This window comes from Dasypus novemcinctus, chromosome 8 (assembly GCF_030445035.2).
Source record: "Dasypus novemcinctus isolate mDasNov1 chromosome 8, mDasNov1.1.hap2, whole genome shotgun sequence".
Lineage (NCBI taxonomy): Eukaryota > Metazoa > Chordata > Mammalia > Cingulata > Dasypodidae > Dasypus > Dasypus novemcinctus.
Window position 1 is genome coordinate 129467619 of NC_080680.1, and position 14130 is coordinate 129481748.

Below are 14130 nucleotides of genomic sequence, written 5' to 3' on the forward strand. Positions count from 1 at the left end.
AACTTGTTAGATTTTTTACTGGATTCCTTGAGATTTTCTGTATATAAGATCATGTCATATGTGAATAGAGATTGTTTTGTTTTTATCTTTTAACTCTAGATGCCTTTTGTTTCTTTTTGTAGCCTGAATTGCCTTAGCTAGACTCTTCAGTATAATGTTGAATAGGTATGGTGAGGGTAGACATCTTACACCATATATTGTTTAGTTACCTGTATGTTTTTCATGGTGCCCTTTATTAGGTGGAGGAAATTGTCCTCTATTCCTAGTTTGTTGAGTGTTTTTATGATGAAAATGTGTTGGATTTGTCACGTGCCTTTTCCGCATCGATTGAAATGATCATGTGCTTCTTGACCTTTACTCTATTATCAATGGCATACTAAACTAAGTGATTTTTGGATATGCCGAAGTTTAAGTGGTGAGGCTGGCAGATGAACCTGCAGAGCCTGAATTCCTGGGATAAATCCCAATTGGTAGTGGTGTCTCATCTTTTTCATATGTTGCTGGGTTTTATTTCCTAGTATTTTGTTGAGGATTTTTGCATCTGTATTAATAATCAATATTAACATGCAGTTTTCCTTTCTTATGATGTTGTTTGGTTTTGGTATCCTGGCCTCATAGGATTATTTGGAATGTATTCCCTTCTTTTCTATTTTTTGTAAGAGTTTGTGAAGAATTGGTGTTAGTTTATCTTTATGTTTAATAGATTCACCAGTGAAGCTGTCTGGGACTGGGCTTTTTTTCTTTGTGGGAAATTTTTAAATTACTATTTTTATCTCTTTACTTGACCTAGGTTTATTCAGATTTTCTGTTAGGGTTGTTTTTGGTGATTTCTGTCTTCTAGGAATTTGTCCATTTTATCTATTTAATTTGTTGGCATGTTGGCTTATGGCATTTCCTTAAAATCCTTTTTATTTCTATAAAGTTGGTAGTAGCGACCCCTCTTTCATTCCTGATTTAAAAAATTTGAGTCCCCCCCTTTTTTTAAAAAGATTTATTTTTCTTTATTTCTCTCCCCTTCCCACCCTCCCCCCTGTTGTCTGTTCTCTGTGTCCATTTGCTGTGTGTTCTTCTATGACCGTTTCTATCCTTAGCAGCACCGGGAATCTGTGTTTCTTTTTTTTTGTTGTGTCATCTTGTTGTGTCAACTCTCCGTGTGTGCGGTGCCATTCTTGGGCAGGCTGCACTTTCTTTCGTGCCGGGCGGCTCTCTTTATGGGGCGCACTCCTTGTGCGTAGGGCTCCCCTAGGTGGGGGACACCCCTGCATGGCAGGGCACTCCTTGCGCGCATCAGCACTGCGCATGGGCCAGCTCCACACGGGTCAAGGAGGCCCGGGGTTTGAACCTTGGACCTCCCATGTGGTAGGTGGATGGCCTATCCATTGGGCCAAGTCTGCTTCCCAGGTTTTTCATTTTTGCTGATCATTTCAAAGAATCAATGTTTGAATTCTTTGATTTTCTCTGGTAGTTTTCTAATCTTCGTGTATTTTCCTCAGATTTTTCATATTTCCTTTCTTCTACTTGTTTTGTGTTAGTTTGCTCTTTTGGAATCTTTTTTGAGTGTGTGTGTATATAAGGTAGGTATCAAGATTTGTTTTTATCCCCCCATACAGATATCCATATAGCATCTATTTTTTTTTTCCCCCAAAGATTTATTTATCTCTCTCCCCTTCACCTGCCACCTTGGTTGTCTGTTCTCTGTGTCTATTTGCTGCGTCTTCTTTGTCCGCTTCTGTTGTTGTCAGTGGCATGGGAATCTGTGTTTCTTTTTGTTGGCGTCATCTTGTGTCAGCTCTCCGTGTGTGTGGCACCATTCTTGGGCAGGCTGCACTTTCTTTCATGCTGGGCCGCTCTCCTTACGGGGCGCACTCCTCGCGCGTGGGGTTCCCCTACGCGGGGGACACCCCTGCGTGGCAGGGCACTCCTTGAATGCATCAGCACTGTGCGTGGGCCAGCTCCACACGGGTCAAGGAGGTCCGGGGTTTGAACCGCGGACCTCCCATGTGGCAGATGGCTGTCCTAACCACTGGGCCAAGTCCGCCGCCCATATAGCATCTTTAATTAAAAAAGATCATCCTTTACCCGTTGCACTTCTGTAATTTTTGCCATAAATGAGAAAACTGCATCTGTGAGGCTCTAAAAGACTGCCTTCCATAGAGAGAGATTTTCTTAATGTCCTCTGCCATTCGCAGTGATAAACAATCAGAAGATCACTGCAGAGTTTGAACCCGGTGAAGAGTTCTTCAGGTTTGAAGATGTATTCAGTCCATTTGCATGGGTTGTTTACCCTGTGTAACAGGTAAAGAATGGGAAAGGGAAATAAATGGAGGATGTTCCTCAGCGGTGTTTCACGATGATGTCAGTGGTATAACTGTGGGATGTGCAGCAGGGACATGGGAAGATCATGGGTGGTTTTGCCAGACTCTGCATGTTCATCTGTCAGCCTTGCCGCTTGAACCGTTGGCACATCACTCAACCTCCCTCACTTGCCAATGGGACAGTCTTCCCTTCCTTGTTGGCTTGTGCCAGCACTTGGTTGGGTGCCAGGCTCAGAGCCTACATTCAGATGCCTTTCCTTCCACAAGTGCTGTTAGCCTCCTCCAGTGTGCACATTGCACAACACAGTACAGTTCCTGGGTTCATGTGGCACACAGTCATGGCAGAGACTTGGCCCCAGAGAGAAATGGTGCAGGAAGGAGGCAGCAGTGGATCCTGCAGAGGCTCACCTGGAGCCAGTCCCAGAGAGGAAGTGGGGATCAGGCCTGCCCTGCAGAGCTGGTGGTGTGTGTGCTGGGCTTTGCCGGGCAGTCGTGTGGGGCACACAGGGGTGCTGGCAGAGCCCTAGGGAGTGTTCCTGACCAGTACACAGAGGCCTTGAGGAGGGGCTGGGGGGCACTAAGCTTGGGAATGTTGATTCAGGCTGCAGTGTGCATTGCTGTGAGGCAATGGAAGTTGGGAGGGATGTTGGAAACTTGAGTGGATTTTTCTGTGTGATAGACACAGGACATGGGGGACGTAGATGAAGCTGCCTGGACCGTATTCATGGGTTTCTGGCTCCTCACGCCATTCTCAAGGGTCGCCAGATCAGTGAAATAATTTATTTTCCATAAAACAAGAGTTCTTGTGTTATTGGATAGGCTTCCCAGTCATTTGATCTCTATAAGAATTCTGTTCATTCGTTTGTTCGCACTTTTACCTATTTAAAGAGGCTTTAATTGGGATCCAGGAGGGTAATAATAATAATTGTTGATAACTTTTCCCCCACTCCTTGTTATGAGTCAACTTGTGTGCTAGGGATCTATATGGCATTTGTCAGTTAATCCTCAATACAGCCTATCAGGTAGTTACTCTGCGCATCCCTGCGTGCCACAGAGGAGGAAGTGCAGGGTGTGCCTGCTGAGTGCGCAGAGGTGTGATGCGTGGCAGGGCGAGCTCTGCTGCGCATCTCCCGGGGAGGGGGCTTGCGCCGCTGTGTCTGCAGCAGCCTGGTCTGGGAGGCTCCTACCCGGTGCTTGCTTTCCTCTCCTCTGATTTCTGTCTGGGTCTCTTTCCCTGACCTGCTCGCCCATGAACCCTTGGGAGGCCATGCAGAGCAGCGCACGATGTGCAGTGTGGTAGGCGCAGGTGGGCCCTGGCCGTTGCTTCCATGTTTTGCTCTCAGGTCATTGAGTTTTGCTGTTAGATTTGTTTGTGTGGGACAGAAACAGGTGGACTATGGAGCCGGTGTCTTGCCTCCCTCCCCTCCCCTCTCTCTCTGCTGTGGCTGAGCTGGAAGTCATTTTCTCTGGGGTGCCCACAGAGATGCCTCAGTGCTCAGCTCCCTTTCGAGAAACTTAGTCTGGTGAGATGCAGCTGTGTCTTCTAGAGAGGCTGTCAGACTCTCATGTGTTTGGCTTTTATTGTCTGCGTGGGTTGGGAAGTAAGACGACCAGCCCAGGTTGGAAGCTCCCTGGGCCAGAGCAGTGCCCACCTGCCTGGGAGTCCTGCTCAGAGGCCAGGCCCAGCACAGCAGCAGCTGGGAGTTGTGCTGGGGGCTGGGAAGGGAGGATTGCCATCTGTCTGAGGGAGGAGAGAGGACTTTGGAGAGGTAGTGCTTGGACAGGATCCCCCAAAATATATAACATTTGCTTGGCAGAGACTAGGGCAGGCTGATGGCCTTGGGAGTGCAGGGCAGGCCAGGGCTTGAGTCAGGAGTGAGTCTGGTGAGGGGAGGGTCTTCGCTTCCTGGACCGAGGTTCTGGAGGGAGGTTCTCCCAGATGGTTGGCTGAAGCTTCAGGGGCGTCTCTGCAGGAGGGAGAAGCAGCAGACAGCCACTGGCCAGAGCCGGCGACTGGACTCGTCCACCTAGTGGTGTTTCCTGCGGTGGAGTTGGTGAAGCTGGAGTCCTGCCTGACAGTGTGTGAACATATTTTGTGGTGATGTTGTCATAAGACCAAGTGACAAAGGCTTTGTTTGGTAGATTTGAATTGCCTTCCTTATTTTAAGAATTGTCCTTTAATTATCTGTTTTAATTTGAGTGATTAGTTAATGGCAAGAACTCTTTCGGATGGCACAACTGAGGCGTAACTTTCTGGTGTGGATTTTAAGGTAAAGATCAGATCTTCGATTCTGACATTCTGGTGCATGTGTTTAACTGAAAAGTCCAGTGTCTTTGTGGAATCAGGAAGTAGCCTTTCTCTGGTAGGTGATCACATGTTCTTTCCTGGAATATAACTGCTTTTGTGTTTTATTTTTGTTGCTTTTGTGTGATGCCCAGGATTATTAATATAATTTGCAAGAGATGCTGCCATCCCCTTGCTGTCGAGAAGATGGTAAACACTTGAATGAAGCAGCAGCCCTCCTGGGGTGAGGCTGGCATGCTCGCGCACGACATGCCCACCTCTTTACTCCTCAGGCAGGCCTGCCACTTAGGGATCATTTCCCTGCCCTGCGGCGAGGAGTTGGAGGCCCAAGGCCTGAAGCCACGTGTGCGGGAGAAGGCCAGGCACTGTGCCAGCAGTGCTGTGGAGGCCAGCGGGACCGGGTGCGAAGGGGAACAGGTCCCGAGGCCTTGTTGGTTGGTGGGAGGACTCAGCCCTGAGTGGGATGGGGCTGTGGGGTTTGGGTGGAGGGGTGACCTGCTCTGACTTAGGTTTTGACAGAATTGCTCTGGCTGCTGTGGGGCACAGGCTTGTGAATTATGTTGAACTTTTCAGAAAACCATGTTCTGATTTTGTTGATATTCTCTTTTTAAAAATTATCTGTCATTTATATCTGCTCTAATCTTGCTGTTTTGTTTTGTTTGTCTTTTACGGAATTACCAGGGATCCAACCTGGGTCCTCAAATGTGAGGCAGGCTCTCAACCACCAAACTATACCCTTCTGCTCTAATCTTTTTTTTTAAAGATTTATTTTATTTTATTTATTTCTTTCCCCTTCTCCCCTCCTGTCCCCATTGTCTATTCTCTGTGTCTCTTTGCTGTGTGTTCTTTGTCTGCTTCTGTTGTTGTCAGCGGCAGGGGAATCTGTGTCTCTTTTTGTTGCGTCATCTTGTAGTGTCAGCTCTCCACGTGTGCTGTTCTATTCCTGGGCAGGCTGCACTTTCTTTTGCGCTGGGTGACTCTCCTTACGGGGTGCACTCCTTGTGCGTGGGGCTCCCCTATGTGGGGGGCACCCCTGCGTGGCACGGCACTCCTTGTGCGCATCAGCACTGCGCATGGGCCAGCTCCACATGGGTTAAGGAGGCCCTGGGTTTGAACCCCGGACCTCCCACTGTGGTAGACTGACGCCCTAACTGCTGGGCCAAGTCTGCTTCCCTGCTCTAATCTTTATACTTTTCTTCCCTTCTGCTTGTTTGGGTTTAGTTTGCTTATCTTTTTCTAGTTTAAGGTGGAAACTTAAGGTGGTTGGTTTGATACCTTCTTTTCTGATACAGGAGCTAAAATCTGTAAATTTCCTTCCAAGTACTTCCTTAGCTGTATCCTTTAATTATTATTATTTTTTAATGAATATTGTATCTGCTGAAGGGTTATAGAAAAATTTTGGAGAAAGTACAGATCTCCATCCTTCTTCCTTCCCCCAAAATAAAAAACCTCCCCCCAGTTTTCCCTAATATTAAAGTTTGGCAGTTCGTTCTTTGACTTGTATAATTTTGTTTTTTTTTTCCTTCCCCTTTTTATTGTAACAAATATACAACATTAAATTTCCCATTTTAACCATTTGCAAATATAAAACTCAGTGGTATTATTACATTCACAATATTCTGCTTCCATCTCCACTGCCATTAACATAACTTTCTCATCACCCCCCAGAAACTCTACATGAATTAATGAATAACTCCCAGTTCCCCACCCTTACCTATGCACTTGAACCTGTATTCTGATTTCTGACCCAATTAAGTTACATATTGTAATTATTTCATATGTGAGATTATGCGGTGTTTGTCCTTTTGTGTTTAGTTTATTTCATTCAGCATGATGTCTTCAAGGTTCATCCATGTTGTTGCATATTATCAGAACTTCATTCCTTTTTATGTGGGAACCCATTGTTTTTAGATAACTTTTATCCATTCATCAGTTGATGGACACTCGGGTTGTTTTTACCTTTTGGCAATTGTGAATAATGGTTCTGTGAACGTTGGTGTGTAAATATCTGTTCAGCTCTCTGCTTTCAGTTTTTTTGTGTCTATACGTAGAAGTGGGATTGCTGGGTCATATGGTATTTAGCTATATTTAGCTTTCTGAGGTACCACTAAACTGTTTTCGACAGCAGTTGTACCATTATACGTTACCACCAATGGTGTACAAGGCTTCCTATTGGCATCCTATACATTTTGATATGTTGGTTTTCATTTTTATTCAGTTCAAAATATTTAATTTTTATGTGATTTCTTCTCTTACCCATGGGTTGTTAAAGAAATGTGTTGTTTAATTTCTAAATATTTAGGTGTTTCCCAGGTTTTTTTGTTGATTGGTAATTTTATTCCATGTAGACATACTTTCTATAATTTTAATTTATTAAACTTTTTTTAAAAGATTTATTTTATTTATTTTCTCCCCTTCCTCTTCTCCTGCCCTGCTGTTTTTGCTGTCTGTGTTGTCTTCTCATTTTCTTTCTAGGATTCACTGGAATTTGATCCTGGAGACCTCTGATGGGGAGAGAGGTTCCCTGTCAGCTGCACCACCTCAGTTCCCGGTCCCTGCAGCACTTCACCTTGACTCTCCCCTTGTCTCTCCTTTGATGTGTTGTCATCTTGCTGTGTGACTCACTTTCGCGGGCACTGGCTCACCAGGCGGGCACTCGTGTAAGCACTGGCTCGCCACATGGGCACGCTTTCTCTTCTTTTTCACCAGGAGGCCCCACGGATCGAACCCAGCTCCTCCCGTATGGTGGGTGGAAGCTCAATCTATTGAGCCATATCTGCTTCCCCATTTTTTTTTTTTTGATGACCCAGAGTATGTTCAATCCTGGAGAATGTTCTGTGACTGCTTAGAAAAAATGTAGTCTGCAGTTGTTAATGGACTGTCCTCTATCTGGCAGATGAGTTGGTTGACAGTATTATGCAAGCCTTTAATATCCATCTCATTTTTTGTCCGGTTCTTTCAGTTATTGAGAATGGAGTATTAGGATTCCCAAATATTATTGTTGATTTTATTCTTGTGTGGTAGGGCAAGTCAGGATATTCAGCTTTTATTTCTGACATTTATTCAAGGAACTGATGATTCTCATAAAGTCCATGAGAATGAATGAAATCCACTGTTCATGCTACAGGTTCAGTAATAACACGGTTCAAATGTTTTTTTTTTTTCTTCAAAATACCTGCATGAATAATATCATGAGTAACTATAGGCTTTTTAAAAGTTTTTTAAAAATTTATTTTATGTATTTATCTCTCCCTACTCCCTTGTTGTTTGCACTTGCTGTGTCTGCCTTTCTTCTTTGTTTCTTTAGGAGGCACTGGGAACCAAACCTGGGACCTCTAACATGGGAGGAAGGTGCCTAATTGCTTAAGCCACCTCCCTTCCCTGCTTTGTTGTGTCTTTAGTTATGTCTTTCCTCATGTCTCTTGTTGCATCATCTTGTTGCGTCAGCTCACCATGCCTGCTAGTTGTGCCAGCTTGCTGTCTTCTTTAGGAGGCACATGGAACTGAACCACAGACCTCCCATGTGGTAGGCAGCAGCCGAATGGCTTTAGCCACATCCACTTTCCAACTATAGGTTTCAAACACCTTAAGTTTTCATGGGTGATACTTGCTCATAAAAGAGATAAAGTGCTATAGAAGCAGCAAAGAGGACAAACTTAGTGACTTGAAGGAAGAAGGACAATTGCTATGTTTTTTTCCCTGCTGCAGAATGAGACCACAGTTATGTAATTTGCTTAGTGTTCCAAATGGATTCTTCGTGAAGAAAGGTTGGCTTTTGCACCTGCACAAACTTGTGTGGAGAGGTGACTGGTCTCTAACGAAGCACTGCAGCCAGCCACCTGCGGCTCTTGAGCACTTGAAATGTGCCCACCCCAAATTGAGATGTGCAGTTGGTGTCAAACACACTGGATTTCAAGGACTTACTGAGCTGTAGTCATAGCTTGGTACTTGACTGCTTTGAAACTTGTTGAATTAGGTACTTGATGCATTTTTTTTTTTATAGAGACAATTTTTTAAAAAAAGATTTATTTCTCTCTCCTTCCCCCCCACCCCAGTTGTCTGTTCTCTGTCTCTGTTTGCTGCATCGTTGTCTTTGTCCGTTTCTGTTGTTGTCAGCGGCACGGGAATCTGTGTTTCTTTTTGTTGCGTCATCTTGTTGTGTCAGCTCTCTGTGTGTGCGGCACCATTCCTGGGCAGGCTGCACTTTCTTTTGCGCTGGGCGGCTCTCCTTACGGGGTGCCCTCCTTGTGCGTGGGGCTCCCCTACGTGGGGGACACCCCTGTGTGGCATGACACTCCTTGGGCGCATCTGCACTGCGCATGGGCCAGCTACACATGGGTCAAGGAGGCCCGGGGTTTGAACCATGGACCTCCCATGTGGTAGACGGATGCCCTAACCATTGGGCCAAGTCCGCTGGCCTACTTGATACATTTTGATACAAAAATTTTGTCCCAGTACTTGTTGTTTGTTTGATACTCTACCTGCAAGCTAGAATTTGTTGGTGTCAGTTGCCTCATGATTTGCTACCCTTTCCTGCTGAAACAAAGGGTCATGCGTTAGTCATGCAGTAGCTCTTGCCTTGTGCATGTCCCACTGTGGTCTTATCTTAGCTTCTGTGGTGATTTTGTGTATTTTTCCGTTTTTTCTTCTTCTTACTGGTCCTAAGAAAATTAGCAGTGAAAGCGCTTAGCAGAATAGAAAATTACTTTTTACCACCATTGAGCAAAAAAAAAGAAATAATAGGTAAATATTAGAGAGCAAGATCATTACTGATCTTGCTAGGGAATATGGTAAGCCTAGAACAACGGTTTCCACCATCATTAAGAAAAAAGAAGCAATAAAAAAGGCTGATACTGCAAAAAGAGTCAAAGCAGTAACAAAGTAGGACTCGAAGTTGAAAAGCTGCTATTAATTTGGGTAAATGCGTAGTGGGTGACAGTGTATCAGAAGCCATGTTAATGTGAAAAAGTGAAAGTGTTGCATGCCCATCTTTTGAAAAACCGGAAGGATGTGAGTGCTGATTTTTTATTTATTTTTTATTATTTATTTCTCTCCCCCCCATGTCCATTTTGCTGCGTGTTCTTCTTTGTCCGCCTCTGGTGTTGTCAGCGGCACAGGAATCTGTGTCTCTTTTTGTTGCGTCATCTTGCTGTGTCAGCTCTCTGTGTATGCGGCACGATTCTGGGGCAGGCTGCACTTTCTTTTGCGCTGGGCGGGTCTCCTTACGGGGCGCGCACTCCTTGCACATGGGGCGCACTCCTTGCGCGTGGGGCTTCCCTACGCGGGGGACACCCCTGCATGGCACGGCACTCCTTGCATGCATCAGCATTGCGAATGGGCCAGCTCCACACGGGTCAAGGAGGCCTCCCATGTGGTAGACGGACGCCCTAACCACTGGGCCAAGTCCGTTTCCCTGAAGAGAGTTCTTCAGGTGAGGAGGAGGTGAGGGAAGATGTCCCCAGGTCCTCGATATAAGAAATGTGTGCAAAATGGGCAGAAGTTCAAAAATTTGTGGAGAAATACCATCCGGACAAAGCTCTGACAAGCAGAAATGTGAATTTTTTGAATGACTAAACTGTTTCACAGTTTCTAGGAATTATCTGAAAAGAAGACAGAAGCAGTCCTTATTGGGTAAGTTTTTAGTAAGGTGACAAAAAGTGTGTCAGAACCTGTGATGCAAGTTGAAAAAAGGCAGAAAAGAGAAAGAACACCTAAAGTGCAAGTGCCTGATGTTTTGTTGGAGGGTCCCTACTTCCTGGCGATCCTCCATGTGACCTCTCCTGCTCACCACTCCCCTTCCACCATCCCATTAGGCCGTGGACTCTTCTCAGTACCAGTAAAGTGAAGTTTTCATTTTATTTAATCTAAGTATTAATTTTTTAGATTTATTTTTTAAGTAAAGTAATGATATGCAACCCTGTCTTTTTACATTTTGCCTTAAAAATGTTCATTGTCTTTGGTTTGGGAATGCATTAAATTTTTTTTTTTTTTAAAGATTTATTTATTCATTTACTTCCCCCCCACTCCCCCGGTTGTCTGTTCTCTGTGTCTGTCTATTTGCTGCGTCTTGTTTCTTTGTCCGCTTCTGTTGTCGTCAGCAGCACGGGAAGTGTGAGCGGCGCCATTCCTGGGTAGGCTGCACTTTCTTTCGCACTGGGCGGCTCTCTTTACGGGGCGCACTCCTTGCGCGTGGGGCTCCCCTACATGGGGGACACCCCTGCGTGGCGCGGCACTCCTTGCGCACATCAGCACTGCGCATGGGCCAGCTCCACACCGGTCAAGGAGGCCTCCCATGTTGTAGACGGATGCCCTAACCACTGGACCAAGTCCGTTTTCCCTGTATTAAATTTATTTACATCATTCCTTATGGGAAAAATTGGTTCGGTACTCATCATTTTTGGTACTTGACGCACCTCCCAGAACCAATTAAGGACGAGTACCAAGGTATCACTGTATTTGACATTTTTTTTCTTGGTACTTTTTATTTTGTATGGGTTACATGTTAAAATGATAATATTTTAGATCTGTATATTAGGATAAATAAAATCCATTAACATTAATTACACCTCTTTCTTTTTGCTTTTCTATTGAGGCTCCTGGAAATTTTAATGTTATATATGGGGCTGGTACTGGATTTCTATTGGAGAGCACTGACCTAACCTGAGAAAAATTTTGAGTTTGTGTTAACTGAGGACCATGTAGGGGAGAATTCAGTGATCCCAGGATGGTGGGGGGTGTGGGTGGGGGGTAAGAAGAGAAAATGATTCATTCTTCAGGAAAAAGGGTTAAGGAGTAACAAGGCTGAGTGAAAACCTTGAGAGTGTTCCCATTTTTGGGATGACAGGAGTAAGAGGCTTTAATAAATTTTAGTTAGAAATTAGAGAGCGTGCGCTCCTGAGGCTGCACCGTTTTGGCACCTTGTGTGAGTGCACTGTTGCCTGTGGGCATGGGTCGGGGTCAGAAACCAGAGGCAGAGTAGTTGCAGGTTTTCTGTGTTTTTTTCCCCCTATATCTGCGATCTTACAGACTTCATGTGTTCAAATGAGCTTTTTTTTGTTTCCTTTAAGTTATTTATTTTTAATTGTGGTAAACTATACATAACATAAAAATCATTTTAACCATTTTAAGTAGATAATTGTTTGATGTTAAGTACATTGACAATACTGTGTAACTTCACTACTATTTCCAGAATGTTGTCATCATCCTAAACCAAAACTTGAAGTCATTTGTCAGTAACTTCCCATTTCTCCCTTACCCCAAACCTGGTAACTAATATTCTTATTTCTGTCTCCGTGAATTCGCTCATATTTCATATGAGAGAAATCATACAATATTTGTCCTTCTGTGACTGGTTTATTTCATTCAACATGATGTCCTCAAGGCTCATCCATGTTGTAGCATGTGTTTTCACTTCTTTTTTGCAGCTGAATAATACACTGTTATATGGGTATATACCACATTTCATTTATGTGTTCTGTTGATGGACACTTGGATTTCTTCCACATTTTGGGTGTTGTGAGTAATGTGATGAACATTGGGGAACAAATATCTGTGAGTCCCTGCTTTCAGTGTTTTTGTGTATAAAAGGAGAGGGATTGCCTGGTTATATGGTAATTCTATGTTTAGTTTTCTGAGGAACCACCAGACTTTTCCACAGTGTGCACTATTTTACATTCCCACCAACAACATACAAGGGTTTCTATTTCTTTGCATCCTCAACACTTGTTATATTTTCAGTTTTTGAAATAATAGCCATCCTAGTTGTTGTACAGTGATATTTCATTGTAGTTTTATTTTTCATTCTCTAATAGCTGATACTATTGAGCCTCTTTTCATGTACTTATTGGCCATTTGAATATCCTTTTTGAAGAAATGTCTCTTCAAATCCTTGGCCCATATTATAAATGGGTGCTTTGTCTTTTCGTTATTGAGTTATAGGTGTTCTTCATATATTCTAGATATTAAAGCTTTATCAGGTATGTCATTTCCATATATTTTCAACAGTTCTGTAGGTGATATTTTCACTTTTTTGATAATGTCCTTGGATGACAAATTCTAAAATTCTGATGAAGTCCATTTTATTTTTTTCATTTGTTGCTTATGATTTTGGCTTAAAATCTAAGTCCATTGCCTACTACAAGATCCAGGATATATTTCCTCATGTTTTCTTGTAAGAGTTTTATAAAAAGCATTAGCTACTTATGTCTTTCTTCCATTTTGAAATAATTTTTTATGTGGTGGAGGGAGGGGTCCACCGTTCAGTCTTTTGCATGTGGATTTCCAATAGTCTTAACACCAGTTGTTGAAGAGACTAGTCTTTTCTTAATTGAATGGACTTGGCCTTCTTACCAAAAAGCAGCTGGGTGAACCACAGTCACATCTATTATGACCTATGACGGAGGTGCCATCATGGCCATGAAGGGGAAGAACTAAGTGGTCGTTGCAGCTGACAGGCGCTTTGGGATCCAAGCCCAGATGGTGACCACGGACTTCCAGAAGGGACAACCGGGCTCACCACAAGTTCCGGGTGAACCTGCACGAGCTAAAGGAGGGGTGGCAGATAAGCTTTACACGCTCATGAGTGTGGTGGCCAGCCTTTTGCACGAGAAGCGATTTGGCCCCTACTACACTGAGCCTGTTGTCACTGGGTTGCACCCAAAGACCTTTAAGCCCTTCTTTGCGCTCTGGCCTTCATTGACTGTTCCATGGTGACTGAGGACTTTGTGGTCAGTGGTCCCTGCACTGTGGAATGTGTGAGCCCCTCTGGGAGCCCAGGATGGATCTGGAACACCTGTTTGAAACCGTCTCCTGAGCTGTGCTGAATGCTGTGGACCGGGATGCAGTGTCAGGGATGGGAGTCACCGTCCATATCACTGAGAAGGAGAAAACCCCCCCAGGACACTGAAGGCCCGAATGGAGTAACCTGCACTTCCAGACTCCTCCTGTCCCCTTGCCTTTTTTTAAGTAAAATAGTTTTTTCTTTCAAAACAAAAAAAAGCAACTAGCTGAGAGGTGTGGTTTAGAGGTATGGATTTGTTTTAACTCTAAACTCTAAATTTTGTTCCATTGCCTTGACTGTCTTTATGCCAGCACACACTATTTTAATTACTGTAACTTTGTAGTAAACTTTGAAATCAGGAAGTGTGCATACTCTAACTTTGTTGTTCTTTTTCGAGATTGTTTTGTCTATTCAGGACTCCTTGCAATTCCATATAAATTTGAGGATCAGGTTTTCCTTTCTGAAAAAAACGCTAATGGTAATTTGCTAGGGATTATGTTGAATTTGGCAATAGCTTTAGGCAGTATTGACATCTTTTATTATCTTCCAATCCATGAACACAGGATAACTTTCCATTTACTTAGATCTTCTTTAATTTATTTCATAGTGTTTTGCTGTTTTCACTATGCAAGCTTTTCACCTCTGATTAAATTTATTCCTAGGCATTTTATTGTTTAGTTGCTATTGTAAAGGGAATTGTTTTCTTGGTTTCTTTGTCATTTTCAGATTAT

General features: G+C 43.7%; 1 protein-coding gene and 1 pseudogene across 19 annotated transcripts in view; both read left to right on the forward strand.

Moving 5' to 3' along the window:
• Positions 1-14130, forward strand: part of EHMT1 (euchromatic histone lysine methyltransferase 1) — a 298696-nt gene that overhangs the window by 16798 nt on the left and 267768 nt on the right. The gene's annotated exons all lie outside the window — the stretch shown is intronic.
• On the forward strand, positions 3600-13819 carry LOC139439472 (proteasome subunit beta type-3-like; annotated as a pseudogene).